The sequence below is a fragment of the Myotis daubentonii genome, chromosome 3 (assembly GCF_963259705.1).
Source record: "Myotis daubentonii chromosome 3, mMyoDau2.1, whole genome shotgun sequence".
Lineage (NCBI taxonomy): Eukaryota > Metazoa > Chordata > Mammalia > Chiroptera > Vespertilionidae > Myotis > Myotis daubentonii.
The window spans coordinates 136,444,235-136,457,319 of NC_081842.1; the positions used below are offsets into that span (position 1 = coordinate 136,444,235).

Here is a 13,085-nt window from a genome sequence, read left to right on the forward strand (position 1 = left end):
TTTGGCATTTTGATCACAACCACTAATCTATTTGGAGGTAATTTATTCTCTCTGGAAACTGGCTGAAGTCATTGATTCAGCCATTATTCAATGGTTGTTATCGTTGTTTTACATGAAGATGGTTAATAGGCCCTGCCTGTTACCCCAAAACTACAATAACTGGATGTTCTTTCTTGGTCCAGAAGGGAATAAAATCCAGCACACTGGAGGGAGCGGGGGCAGGTCAGAAGGTTCCCAGGTGTCTCCAAAGTGGCTCACAGACTTAGCGCCCTGAATATAGAGTCACTTGGAGAAAAAATATTTTTTTTTTTAAATTAAGGGAGAAAAGTAGAGATAGAAACATCATTGAGAGAGGAACATCGATTAGCTGCCTCCTGCACGCCCCCTATTGGGGATTGAGCCTGCAACCCAGGCATGTGCCCTGTCAGGGAATCAAACCAGTGACCTCTTGCTTTATGGGTTGCCGCTCAATCACTGAGCCACACCAGCTGGACTGGAGAGATTTTTAAAAACAGTGGTGCCTGGGCACCCTCTCCAGAGATTCTGACCCAAGTGATCAACAGAGGACCTGAGCAGTTTATTAAGGTGTCCAGGTGAGTCTACTATGCAGCCAGGATGGAGAATCTGTGGCCTAAACCTGGTCCCTTCATTAAATCAGTCCAGGCCAATGAACCAACCTTGAGTCTTACCTCTTCCACATCCTCCAATTTTCTACCGTGGCCTTCTGCCGCCAATGATTATAGGGTGAGGAGAAACTCCACTTTGTTTCCCTGCTAATTTACCTGGGAAGTAAAACCAGCACCACCCTTTTCCCCCTTCTATTGAATGTATTGGGGTGACACTGGTTAACAAAATTATACAGGTTTCAGGTGCACAATGCTACAAGACATCTTCTGTACACTGTATTGTGTGTTCACCACCCAAGTCAAGTCTTTGTCTATCACCATTTATCCCACCCACAACCTCCTCCGTCTCTCCACCGCCCCCACCCCCCCCCCCACCCCCGCCGCCCCAACGCCTGCAATCACCAAGCTTTTGTCCGTGTCCACGAAACCAGCACTACCTTAAACCATCAGCCATTTATAACTTTGTGCTTTGACCCCTTCCTTACCTTTAGGGCACCAACCCTTTGGGAAGGTAACTGGTCAGATTTCTGATGGCAAGAGAAGTGCAGAAAAAGGTAAGGAACAACAGAAAATCAACTCAATTCCTTCATCTGAACCATTGTCCCAATTCTCTGAATTCCACAGAAAGTTCCCATTCTGCTCATACGCCATCCTCTGTGGTACAGTTAGCTAAGCCTGCAGTGGGAGAGGGGCCTTGAACAACTCAGGCATGTAGCGGTCTCCAAAAATGGGAGGCTGTCAGGGAGGGCGAATGAAGAGAAAGATACATTTGTTGGGGTGGTGAGGCGTGCAGAAATTTGAGGAAGTTCACACCCTAGGCAGTAAATCAATCCTCTGTCAGCCACATGAACCTTAAGAGAAGTTAAATAGCTTTCCCGAGGCTTCAAAGTGGATGCCAGGTGTCTGTGAATCTACAGTTGGTTTATTTTCTCTGAGTGGTGTTGGCATCATGTTGAAATAGGCCCACAGTTGCTTATTTGAAACCGCTGGGGCCAGAGTGGCTTGGAATTTAAATTTTGGGGGGGGATTTTAAAAAAGTAAAACATTAATATGTCTGCAGCAAAACTTACTAATATTTTTACCAAAGAGGTCACGAAAGCTCAGATCAGCTTTTATCAATCAGGCCAGGTTGTACCACCAAATTTAGGATTCAGAGCTGTTTGGAATTTGGTAATTGCAGATAAAGGACTGTGGAGATGAATGTCAAGGGAAAGAATTGTATGTAGCAACAAACATTTATTGGAGAGTACATATTTGCCAGACATTCTGCAATGCTCTAGACAGGCATAACCTTCACAATAACCTTGTGAGATAAGTACTATTTCTATACTTATTCTAAAAATCAGGAAACTGAGGCATGGAAGTGTGGATGAAAAATGGCTCTAGGAAAGTGACCTCACCGGGTGGCGATCTGATCATAAATCCTGAGCGAGGCAGGTCATGCGGGTGGTCACCCCAGGCATATAACTTCTTTAGTAAAAGGTTTATCTTTGCCTTAAGCAAGGCCTGCCCATTATTTTTTGTGCATCTAAGCTAACACATCTTTGAAATAACATCTCAAGAGGATGTTACCATTATAATAAACCTGGTTATTATTTAACTGGGAAGGAACAAAGGGACTGGATATTAGATGCATGACCAGTCAGGCCTGAGTGACATGAGAATAAAAACTATTAATTCTCCTGGGGGGACCTCTGGAAATGCTGATTCTAGGGGTACCCCAATCTTGTTAACTATCTTGTAATCCAATCCTTGCCTTTCTTTCTCCCACCTTCCTGTACTCTACCTTACGTCCTCGCCTTAATTCCAAATGCATAAAAGAAACTGCAAGCTGCCATTCTCTGGAGCATTTGAGATCTTGCTTCCCAGCCACTGTGGTCAGTTCAGCTCAAATAAAATCTTATTAAAAATTGTGGAACTGTACACTTGAAACCTATGTAATTTTATTGACCAATGTAACCCCAATAAATTCAATACAAAAATTCATTACATGTTTGAATGTTCTTACATTGACAGATGGGTTGAGTAACTTGCCTAGTCACCTGTCTAATAAATGCATTCATTTGTTCAGTCCCCGTTTAAATTAACATCTTATAGAGAAAAATTTTTAGAGAATATATATTTTTTTTATTTTAGTGAATGGTAGACTATTTCCAGAATGACTGGCTGAGCACTGGGCCCTGGTCTGAAAGTGTAACAGAGTGAAATGCTCTCTCTGACTCTATCTCAATTCCAGCCTGCATTTCTCCCATGGTCTTCAGGAAGTAGCTCCTGCTATAGATGTGCTATTACAGGAATTATGCTTGAGGCTTGAGCTTTTGGCAAGGATTTGAAGGAGCCTCAAAACCAGTCTCAGATCAGCAGGGCTCAAGAGACTTGGGAACCAAGAGATTTGGAGATTTCATGCTCTTCCTTGGATCCTTGTTGATGCCTAGATGTCACACACCTCTTGCCTTACCCGTTTTCCCTTCCCTTGACATAAAAGAAGCCTGAATTCTGGGCTCTCTTAAAATGGATTTGTGGAAGCTGTAAGTGCCCCCACTCCACCCCACCCCACCCCACCCTCATCTTCTTAAGCAGGCGCCTTCTCGATTAATAAAACTTTACTTACTCCAAACTCAGACATTTTCAATATTGGCCTTTTGAAGCATCTGCACACGAACCTTAAGCCTGTAACAAAATGCATTCATTTGCTGCTTGTTGAACACCCACAAAGTTCTGGCATGTTATCAGCATTAGATCCACTTCTGATAAAGCAGAACAGTGTGTGAACTTCCACGAATGCAGTGTTGTAAAATGAAGGGTGGACAGTTGAGGAAGGCTCTTCCTTGGTGATGAGACTCCACGTGTCCATGGCAGAACCTGCCATGCACAGTGTGTTCTGCCTCATGTACAACTCAGCTTCCTCTGGAATGATAACCTTTGCCTTCCTAAGTAAGCTACTAAAACTCATGCGTGGTCCTACTGCTGTTCCCACTACTGTTTTTTCAGGATACACTTTACTGTCAAAGATTTATCAGAAAAGTATCAATGTTCTAATAATTATTGAACTAGAGAGTCTTGAACTTTACACAACCATTTAAAATTCTGAAAGAAAAATGTACTTTGTTACCCTGAATGGTTTGGCTCAGTGGATAGAGCGTCGGCCTGCAGACTGAAGGGTCCCAGGTTCGATTCTGGTCAAGGATATGTATCTTGGTTGCGAGCACATCCCCAGTAGGGGGTGAGCAGAAGGCAGCTGGTCGATGTTTCTCTCTCATTGATGTTTCTAACTCTCTGTCCCTCTCCCTTCCTCTCTGTAAAAAATCAATAAAATATGTTTTTAAAAATGTACTTTGTTAATCTTTTTTTTTCCTTTTAGAACTGAAAATTATTGTGCAAATAGTATAAATAAAATAGAGCATATAAATAATGCCAGGTACCATGCATGTATTTTGTGATTAACTGAATTTTTTTATTTCAGAAAAGTAGAAAATTGTCCTTTTTCCATAAATGTGTTTTTTTTTAATATTGGTTGTTATCTTAAGAGTTATTTTATTAGGCTTAGGTAATAAAATTATCCAGATAACAAGATCCAAAGGGAAGAAAGGTTTATTCATGAAAAAAATCTATGGGCAACTTTGAACAAATTTATTCTTAAAAAAATAATGATGCGTCCTTATGCTGAGTTGGCTTGCCCTACAATATGGTCTACTACTTCTTCACAAGGCTCCCTCTGGTGCTTAATAAAATCCAACTTTCCCCAGCTCTTTTCTAATTATCCTAAAAAGTTATCTATTGACGCCTCACAAATTATTTAAAAAGCTAGAACATTTGACCACACTTTGAAAAATATTGAGTACATAGTACTTTCTCAACAAATGTTTGTGGAATGCATTGGGATATTCCTATCAACCTCACATCATAAACCAAGCAATGAAGGCAGGCAGACGTAATTTAACTTTCATCTACTGGCTATGCGACCTTGGACAAGTCACATTACTTTCTTTATTCATTCAACAAATATTCGTTGACTGTTAATCCATGTCAGGCACCATCCCTTTCCCCTCCCATATTGGTGCAGGGGACACAATAGTTGGGAGGCAGGTATGGTTCTTGCCTTCATGAATCTCACAAACTGAGAGGTCCTCCAACTTGGTGTGCATCAGAATCACCCAGGAGACTTGCTTAAAAAGAAAAAGGTTGCTGGGCCCAATGGGCAGAGTTTCTGATTCAGTGGGGTAGGGATGAAGAATTTGCATTTCTAACAAGTTTTCAGGGGATGGTGCTGCAGCAAGCCTGGGGCGCCACTGCCAGAGCCACTCCTCTAAGAGGAATACAGCCCCAGGAGCATAAGGGCTATGAGAAGCAGTCCATGGGGATAGAGGAAGCTTCCCCAGACACAGCATATTTAACCAATTCAAAGACCTTAACATCTCTGAGATTGGGATACAGTAATCATTGACCATTCTTTTCACTCTTTAAAATCTCCAAAATCAAAATCATTTGCTGAAATACTGCCACAACATTTAGTTAGACAGAACCTCATGTATGAAGTTCTGGAAAACATGAAGCATGTAAAAAAAAACACACACACACAAAAGAATTTCGATATGGTTGGCAGATATTCTCCTTGAGGGAGAGAAGACTGAGAATTAAGAAGAGTGGGGCCGGGCCACAAAGCTTTCCTGTTCTTCCTGCTTACACTGCAGGCCAGTGGTTCCCAAAGTATGTCCCAGACCTGAGAACTTGTTAGAAATGGGAATTCCCTGGGCCCCACCCCAGGCCTCCTTGATCAGAGACTCTAGGGGTGGGATCCAGCAATGTGGGAGTTAACAAGCCCTCCAGCTGATGACACTGAAGTTTGTCTTCTTAAGTATCTGACTTGGGAACAGAAACCAGTGTATGTAGAACAGTATAACTCTAGTCTCAGCACTCCCTTGCTTAAAATCCTCTAACATTCCCCAGTAACTGCTTAGTAGGCAGAGGGCTGACCCTTGTGCGTTCAAGTCTAAAGTTCAAATTCCTTAGAATAATTTAAAAAGAAATTACAGTCTTCCCCAATTTCTTCTATTCAGTTTCAATTGGAGGGGTTCTTGGTGCCTGGGTAGATGGAGGAGCTCCTGGACTAATTGTGTTCCTTCATGATGTGAAAGAAAAGTGGGCTTTGCAATAAAACTGACAAGCTGGTGGGGGGAGGGCAGGGAGGGAGAGGGAGACACATGGCGAGCCTGACAGGTTCGGTGACCAAAGGTAACCACATAGGATGGTCTGATCATAAATTCCTAACTACACAGCCCATGGTGGGTCGTCACATCTCAGGCCTATAGCTTCCTTAGCAAAGGTCTATCTTTAAGTGAGCTCTGTCCATTGTTCTTATGCATCTAGGATAACATGCCTTTGAAATGTCAGAGTGATTTTCTTTTCTAGACCTCTCAAAGGCGCAACTGCAGGCAACAGAGCACAGAACCCTTCATTGTTATCTCCCATCTCCATGTGCTGCCATTGTTAATTATTAACTATTCTGTACCCATCAATGTAAAAGAAATATGTGTTCCTCCATTTGGCTTATCACCTAATCCTAGAAATTTCCCCGATATGCTTTCTCCCACCTCCTTAACCTATCACCCATGGATTTCATGAACCTTCCTAACGTCTTCTCCTTTGATTCTAACATATAAAAGGAACTGCAAAATTGCCATTCTCCAGACCATTTCTCAATCTGTTAAGATCTTGCTTTCAGGCATGCACTCAAAATTTGGCTCAAACAAACTCTTATAAAATTTTTTCTATATTTGAATGTTCATGAGGTCCAAAATGTCACCCATCACACCACTTTTCAGAAAATTCAAGGTGTTCACTGAGGTAAACTGCCGGGGTTGACCGGCAGACCCTGAACGATGGATGAATTATTACCCTGACACATGTTTCTGTGAAAGAGAAGCTAAGGGGCTAGTTGGCATAAGGAGCCAAAAAAGCCCTGATTGCCTGCCTCCTTAGGCTTTTATTGTAACAACAGCTTGACCTAAAATTAACCTCTAGATACAATCAGCAGGGTAAGTATCCTTGAGAAAGCACATGCTTCTACAAGCTCAGGTCTAAAAGACTAAACAGAGACCTTGGCAAAACACCCAGGGCTCAGACTTGTTTGGAAAAGTCAAGGTAGGGGCTGCTGCCTTTGGCAAGGTCTCCCCAAAGGCCTCCAACCTTTCAGAGAATCCTCCTTACAGACATTCCAACCAAGTCCCATGCTTCCCCACAGTAAACCTGGCCCCACAGCTACTCATTGGCAAAACGAAACCACCACCACCAACAACAACAACAACAAAAGCCAAACTCTGGCCTTTAGAGCAGTTACTCAGGCAAATATTATGTTCCAGACACCAGTACCTTGATGATGCTAAAGATGACAATAGCTGAGAGAGGACAGAGGAACTGTGGTGTCCGCTTCACCAGGGAAAAACTAGTCAGGCCCGGTTATCCAGAATCTACAATTTGCATACTCATGGTTCTTCCAGAGACTATTCCTACCAAGAAATTAATTACAGCACTCTGTTTACCATTGCAGGGGCGTGGGTGGAGGGTTCTCCTGTGTGCCTACTGTTTCCCTTCAAAGAGTAGTGTAGGGGTTCAGAATAAGCTGCCCCACTATGTGCCTCCATGGTATGCAGATTACTTTGAGCTAAAGGCAGCCAAGACCCTACAGGCTCAAAAGAAACTTCTGCTCCACACTTAACTCTCTAGAATAATTAAATTAAGAGCCTGGCCCACAATAAGAGTTATCACCAGCAGCCACATTTTACCTATCCGTATGGCAGGGCAAACTCCTGATTACTGAACATGTGCTCTTCCTGCAATTACCTTCTGAGCCCCAAGGTGCCTTAGCTCATCCCTAATTTAGAATGTCTTATAGACCTTATTTTCTCTTTCTGTCTCTGAACCTCTTATACCTGGAGTCTCTGGCTCTCTCATGTATTCATGTAATGGGGTGACCTGTGGAGACAACCACCAGGGACTCAGATCAAAATTTAAGAGCCTTTATTAAGCTGGCCAGCAACTACAGTTACAGCACCCTGCAGAAGCAGAGGCTGAACTGCAGTCTCGACTACAGGAGTTACAGCGTTTTTATTTGCAAAAACCACAAAGTTAGTTACAAAGCCTTGTTTACACAATTTGTTCCCGGCACAGTACAGTATCAGTACAGTGACTACCTTCCTATTTATGTGTTCTAGGACAGCGTGCCCTGCCTGGCCAAAGCGCCAGATATGCAGCCCAGCACCTCCGGGCCTTCTGAGAAAGAAGGCCTGTGTGCTGGGAAGGGGCCATGAGACCACATCCCAAGGCCTGGCCTGGTGTCAGCACTAACAACTCAATTTAGGACATAGTTTACGGCCTCTCTGGAATGGGAGTAGTCCTATTTTCCTTATTATTTAAGACAGAAGCCAGAATAGCAGGGTTAAAATTTCAAACAGCAGTTTTTATATAAGATGGATACTTCATGCAGAGTTCCCATACTTATGTATGTAATTAAATTTGGTTGTTTTCTCCTGTTAAGTTGCCTCACATCTATTTGAGGATTAGAACAGAACCTGGAGGGCAGAGGAGTCTTCTTCCCCATAGGAGCATTGAAGACATCCCTACTTTCTTCCCAAGTTTAGAAATTTGCAGCAGCCTAATCATTACATCCTATTCATATCTCTTTTTTTTTGGTTTCTTTCTGGTTTATTGAAGAATTCTAAACTGTGATTTCGCCCTTTGAGTCTTGATCATTTAAAGCTAGAAGTGAATACACAAATGCTCTGTACACATGGGACCTGCCTGTATTTTAAAGCTCTGACTTGCAGACCTGGCTGAAAAACACCATGACAGCAGCAAATGATTGTTACAGCCATAATGATTAAAAGTTCTTTTCTTCATAATTCGGTGCTTTTCACCTTTAGTGCACAATAGAATCACCTGGGAAGCTTAAAAAGAAAAAAGAAAAAAAACAATACCTGGGCTCCACTCCAGATAAATTAAATTCAATCAAAATTTGGGGGATGAGGGTGGGTGAGGAGTCGAAGGATCTGGGCATCTGTTTAATACGTTTCCCCAGGCAGATTTAGTGTGCTGCCAGGGTTAAGAACCATGTGACTTGCTGACGCCTTGTGCAGTCACTGGTTCCTCTACGCATCACTATTCCTTGGTTTACCTCCTCATTTTGATTAAATACATCCTCCAGCAGCCTTTTAGGAAAGGTGTACAGGATGTAAGTTTTCTGAGTCTTAAAATGTCTGAAATGTCTTTTATTTGGTTCTCACCCTTCACTAAAGTATGATGAACGAATAGTTAACTATATGAGCTAATACACTAAGAGTTTGCCTGTGCACAGAAGTTTATGTTACCATAATGATCCCTCAGAATTTTGAAAAACTGCTCAGGGACCCTGAGTTTTTCTTGGAGATTCTTAGAGTATCCTATAAAGCTATTGAGGAGCCTCCTGCTTTTCTAATTCTCATTCAGTCAACTGGGATCTATTATTTTTCTCTGGAAAGTTTAATCTTCTTTATCTGTGGTGTTTAGAAATTAAGCCTGAGGAAGGGAAGGGAGAGGAAAAAAGAGAGGGAGAGAGATTATGTTTATATATTGTATTGGAATATACTGGGCCATTTCAGTGAGGAGACTCATGTCAAATGTTTTAAAAATTATTTTCTTAATAATTCCCTTCTCTCCATTTTCTCTATGTTCATTTTCTGGACTCCTACTTGTTGATCACTTGACCTCCGGATTTGATATTTCAGACATTTTTTTCACTCTCAAATTTTCCGTCCCCCCCACCCCCAAGATATCTTTGACTGTTTTCCAACCATATCACCAAATTTCTTATTTCAGACAACACAATTTCTTTTTGATGCTATTTAAATAAACACAACAAAAATTTTTCTAGAACCCCGCCGCGGGGGCGAGCGCGGAGGCGCCTTCTAGGAACCCGCTGCACGCGCGAATCTTCACTGTTGTGGGCGGCGGGGCTACTTCTTCATAGACATAAAAAAATCAGTATTTGTTTGGAAACGAAGCATCACTTAAAATCCTCTCCAACTCCTAATTCCAAAGAATTGATAACATCCTCTGATCAAGAAGAGAAGTGACTGACTGTGTTAAAAGTATTCTGGCACTGGTCCCGTTTTTTCCCTCCCTACATTTGAAGAAACATGGAGAAATGGTACTTGATGACAACTGTGGTCTTAATAGGACTAACAGTACGGTGGACAGTATCTCTTAATTCTTATTCAGGGTAGAGAAGGCATGTTATTAGATTGAAAGGAAGAGCTCAGTGGAGAAGAAGATTGGGAGTGATGTGAGAGAAAGGGAGGGAGAATTGATGGAGTGTGGACCAGGAGATTGGAGATGGGATTAAATTTAACCCTGTGCTAAAAAAAAAAAACCCTATGTTTGGTGATTATGAAGCTCAGAGACACTGGCAAGAAATCACTTTTAATTGACCAATCAAACAATGGTATTTTAACAGCAGTGATAACAATTTACTGTATTGGGGATTGGACTATCCACCTCTTACAGCTTATCATAGTCTTTTATGTGCATATGTGGCAAAGGTTATAAATCCAGATTGGATTGCTCTCCATACCTCACGTGGATATGAGAGTCAGGCACACAAGCTCTTCATGCGTGCAACAGTGTTAATTGCTGATTTGCTGATTTACATACCTGCAGTGGTTTTGTACTGATGTTGTTTAAAAGAAATGTCAACTAAGAAAAAGGTTGCTAATGCATTATGCATATTGCTTATCCAGGCCTTATTCTTACTGACTATGGACATTTTCATATAATTCTGTTCGTGCTGTTAGTTAAGCTGGCGTGCACTGTTGTGATTTCCTTCGTTCCCTGCTGGCTGCCGTTTGTTACAGAAACGGAGCAAACCCTGCAGGTTCTAAGGAGGCTCTTCCCAGTGGATCGTGGATTATTTGAGGATAAAGGAGCCAATATTTGGTGTAGCCTAAGCGTCTTTCTGAAGATCAAGAATATTTTGCCACATCATACCCAGATAAAAATCAGTTTTTGTTTTACATTTTTGAGTCTGCTTCCTGCATGTATAAAATTAATACTTCAGCCCTCTCCCAAAGGATTCAGATATACTCTGGTTACCTGTGCATTATCATTCTTTTTCTTTTCTCTCCAAGTACATGAAAAGTCCATTCTCTAAAAAAAAAAAGAAAGAAAGAAAGAAAATTTTTTTCTGGAAATATTCAAGCGTATTTTGACATTTATCTGGGAAAATAAACAACAAAAGCCCTTAATGTTCTAAGAGGTGATACATTGAGAGGGGACAAGCCTTGTCAGATATTAAAACATACACAAAGCCTTAGTAATAAAAACAATGTGGTATTATGCACAAAAAGACAAATAGAGCCTTGTAGCAGAATAGGAAGTCCAAAAACAGGTTCAATCTTATAAATAAATTTAATTCATGAAAAAGGTAACATTTCCAATCAGTATAGTAAAAATAGGCTTTTTAGAAAAAGATATTGCAGTAACTGGGAAGCTATTTGGAATAAGCTACAGTTGGATTCATACTTCACACCAGACTCAAAATGGACCAAAGTTTTAATGTAAAGAATTAAACTGTATAGCATACAAATATCTAATAGAAGAAAATAGGGGTGATGTTTTAAAACTAAGAAATAGAGAAGGCCTTCCTAATTATGACTAAAAATTCACAAATCTCCACAGAAAAGATTGATACATTTAACTACATAGAAAACAAGGAAACAAACAAAAATTTACATGGCAAAAATACCAAAAGAAAAATCAAAAGATAGAGTGGGAAAATATTTGTAAATTATATCACAAAGGGCTAATTTTTCTAATGCATATCAATGACCCTTACACATATGAAAATATGAACAACTTCACTTATAAAAAGAAAAATATAAATGTAAACTGCACCAGGATGCCATTTTTAACCTATCAGATTGGACCCCCCCCCCAAAAAAAAAACACCCTAAAAATTTGCTATCACACTTTGTTAGAAAGGCTGGGGAGAAATAGGCACTCCCATATTTTGCTGGTGCAAAATCATACAACTGCTTTTTGAGGGAAATCTGGCAATTCTACCAGGAATACATATATATCTTCCTGTTGACCCAGCAATCTCTCTTCTGAGGATATAGCTTACACATCTTTTCCGTAAGTAAGATTTAACATATGTACAAGTTTATTGATTGTGGCATAATTTTTAAAATTTAGAGATTATAAACAACTCCTATATTCAGTGGTTAAATACTAGTTAAATAAGTGAAGGCACGCCCATTTGATGGAATACTATGCAGCCGTAAAAAGGAGTGTGGAAGACCCCTACTGATGTGAAGAGATCTATCTACAAGGCTGTATCATTAAGTAAGGAAATGAAGGTACAAAATAGTGTATATAGAATGTATAGAATATGCTACTTATAGTGAAATAAGAATATCTATTATATTCATCTTTATTTATACTTATTTACATTAAGAAACAGTAAGAAACTAAGAAAATATATTCTCTTTAGGAGGAATGATTAATCAATATTCAATTCCTCTGAGGATATGAAATGGATTTGAGTGAATTGTGGAGGCTTTATTTGTTTTTCTGTTTCCTGAATTATTTACTTTGGTCTCTATATCAGTTAGAAATGTTTTCAGCCACAAGTCACAAAAAGCTTAAATAAACAAGAAATACGGTGTTAGGCAGATGCTGGGCATTGGTTAGGGCTGGTATCTCACAGTTCTCTTTTTGCATTTTAAAAATCTTTATTGTTGAGAGCATTACAGATGTCCTCTTTTTTCTCCCCATTGCCACCATCCATTTCTTCACCACCCTATTGTCTGTGTCCAAGGGCAATGCATATATGCGTATGTTTTTGGTTAATCTCTTCCCCCCGCCTCCCTTCCCTCTGAAATTCGTCAGTCTGTTCCGTGTTTTCATGCCACTGGTTCTATTTTATTCGTCAGTTTATTAGACCACATATAAGTGCGGCCCCAAGCCTGAAGACTGTCCTGGCTCCTGGTCTCTTTAAGGCAGTGGTTTTCAAATGAGGTGCGATTTTGTTCCCCAGATAGAGTTGCCAAATTCAGCAAATAAATATACAACGAATGATTTGTTTGTATAAGTGTGTTTCAAACATTGCATGATTTATCTGAAATTCTCATTTAACTGGACAGCCTATATTTTATCTGGCAGCCCTATTCCCAGGGGATATTTGGCAATGTCTGGAGACATGTTTGGTTGTCACGACTCCAAGGGTGGGTAGAGGCCAGGGATGCTGTTACACATCCACAATGCCCAGTGCAGTCTCCCACCACGAAGAATTATTTGATCCAAAAAGGCAAGAGTGTCAAGATTGAGAAACCCTGCTCTAAGGCAAAGCTGTTTCCTTTCAGCTTCTGAGAATAAAGATCCAAGCTCCTGCCTGACATTTTGTGCCTAGGGTGGGGCACACTCATTTAT

General features: G+C 40.7%; 1 pseudogene; it reads left to right on the forward strand.

Annotated features, from left to right (window-relative positions):
* Positions 1-10,033: 10,033 nt before the first annotated feature.
* On the forward strand, positions 10,034-10,806 carry LOC132229714 (dolichyl pyrophosphate Man9GlcNAc2 alpha-1,3-glucosyltransferase-like; annotated as a pseudogene).
* The last annotated feature ends 2,279 nt before the right edge of the window (positions 10,807-13,085 follow it).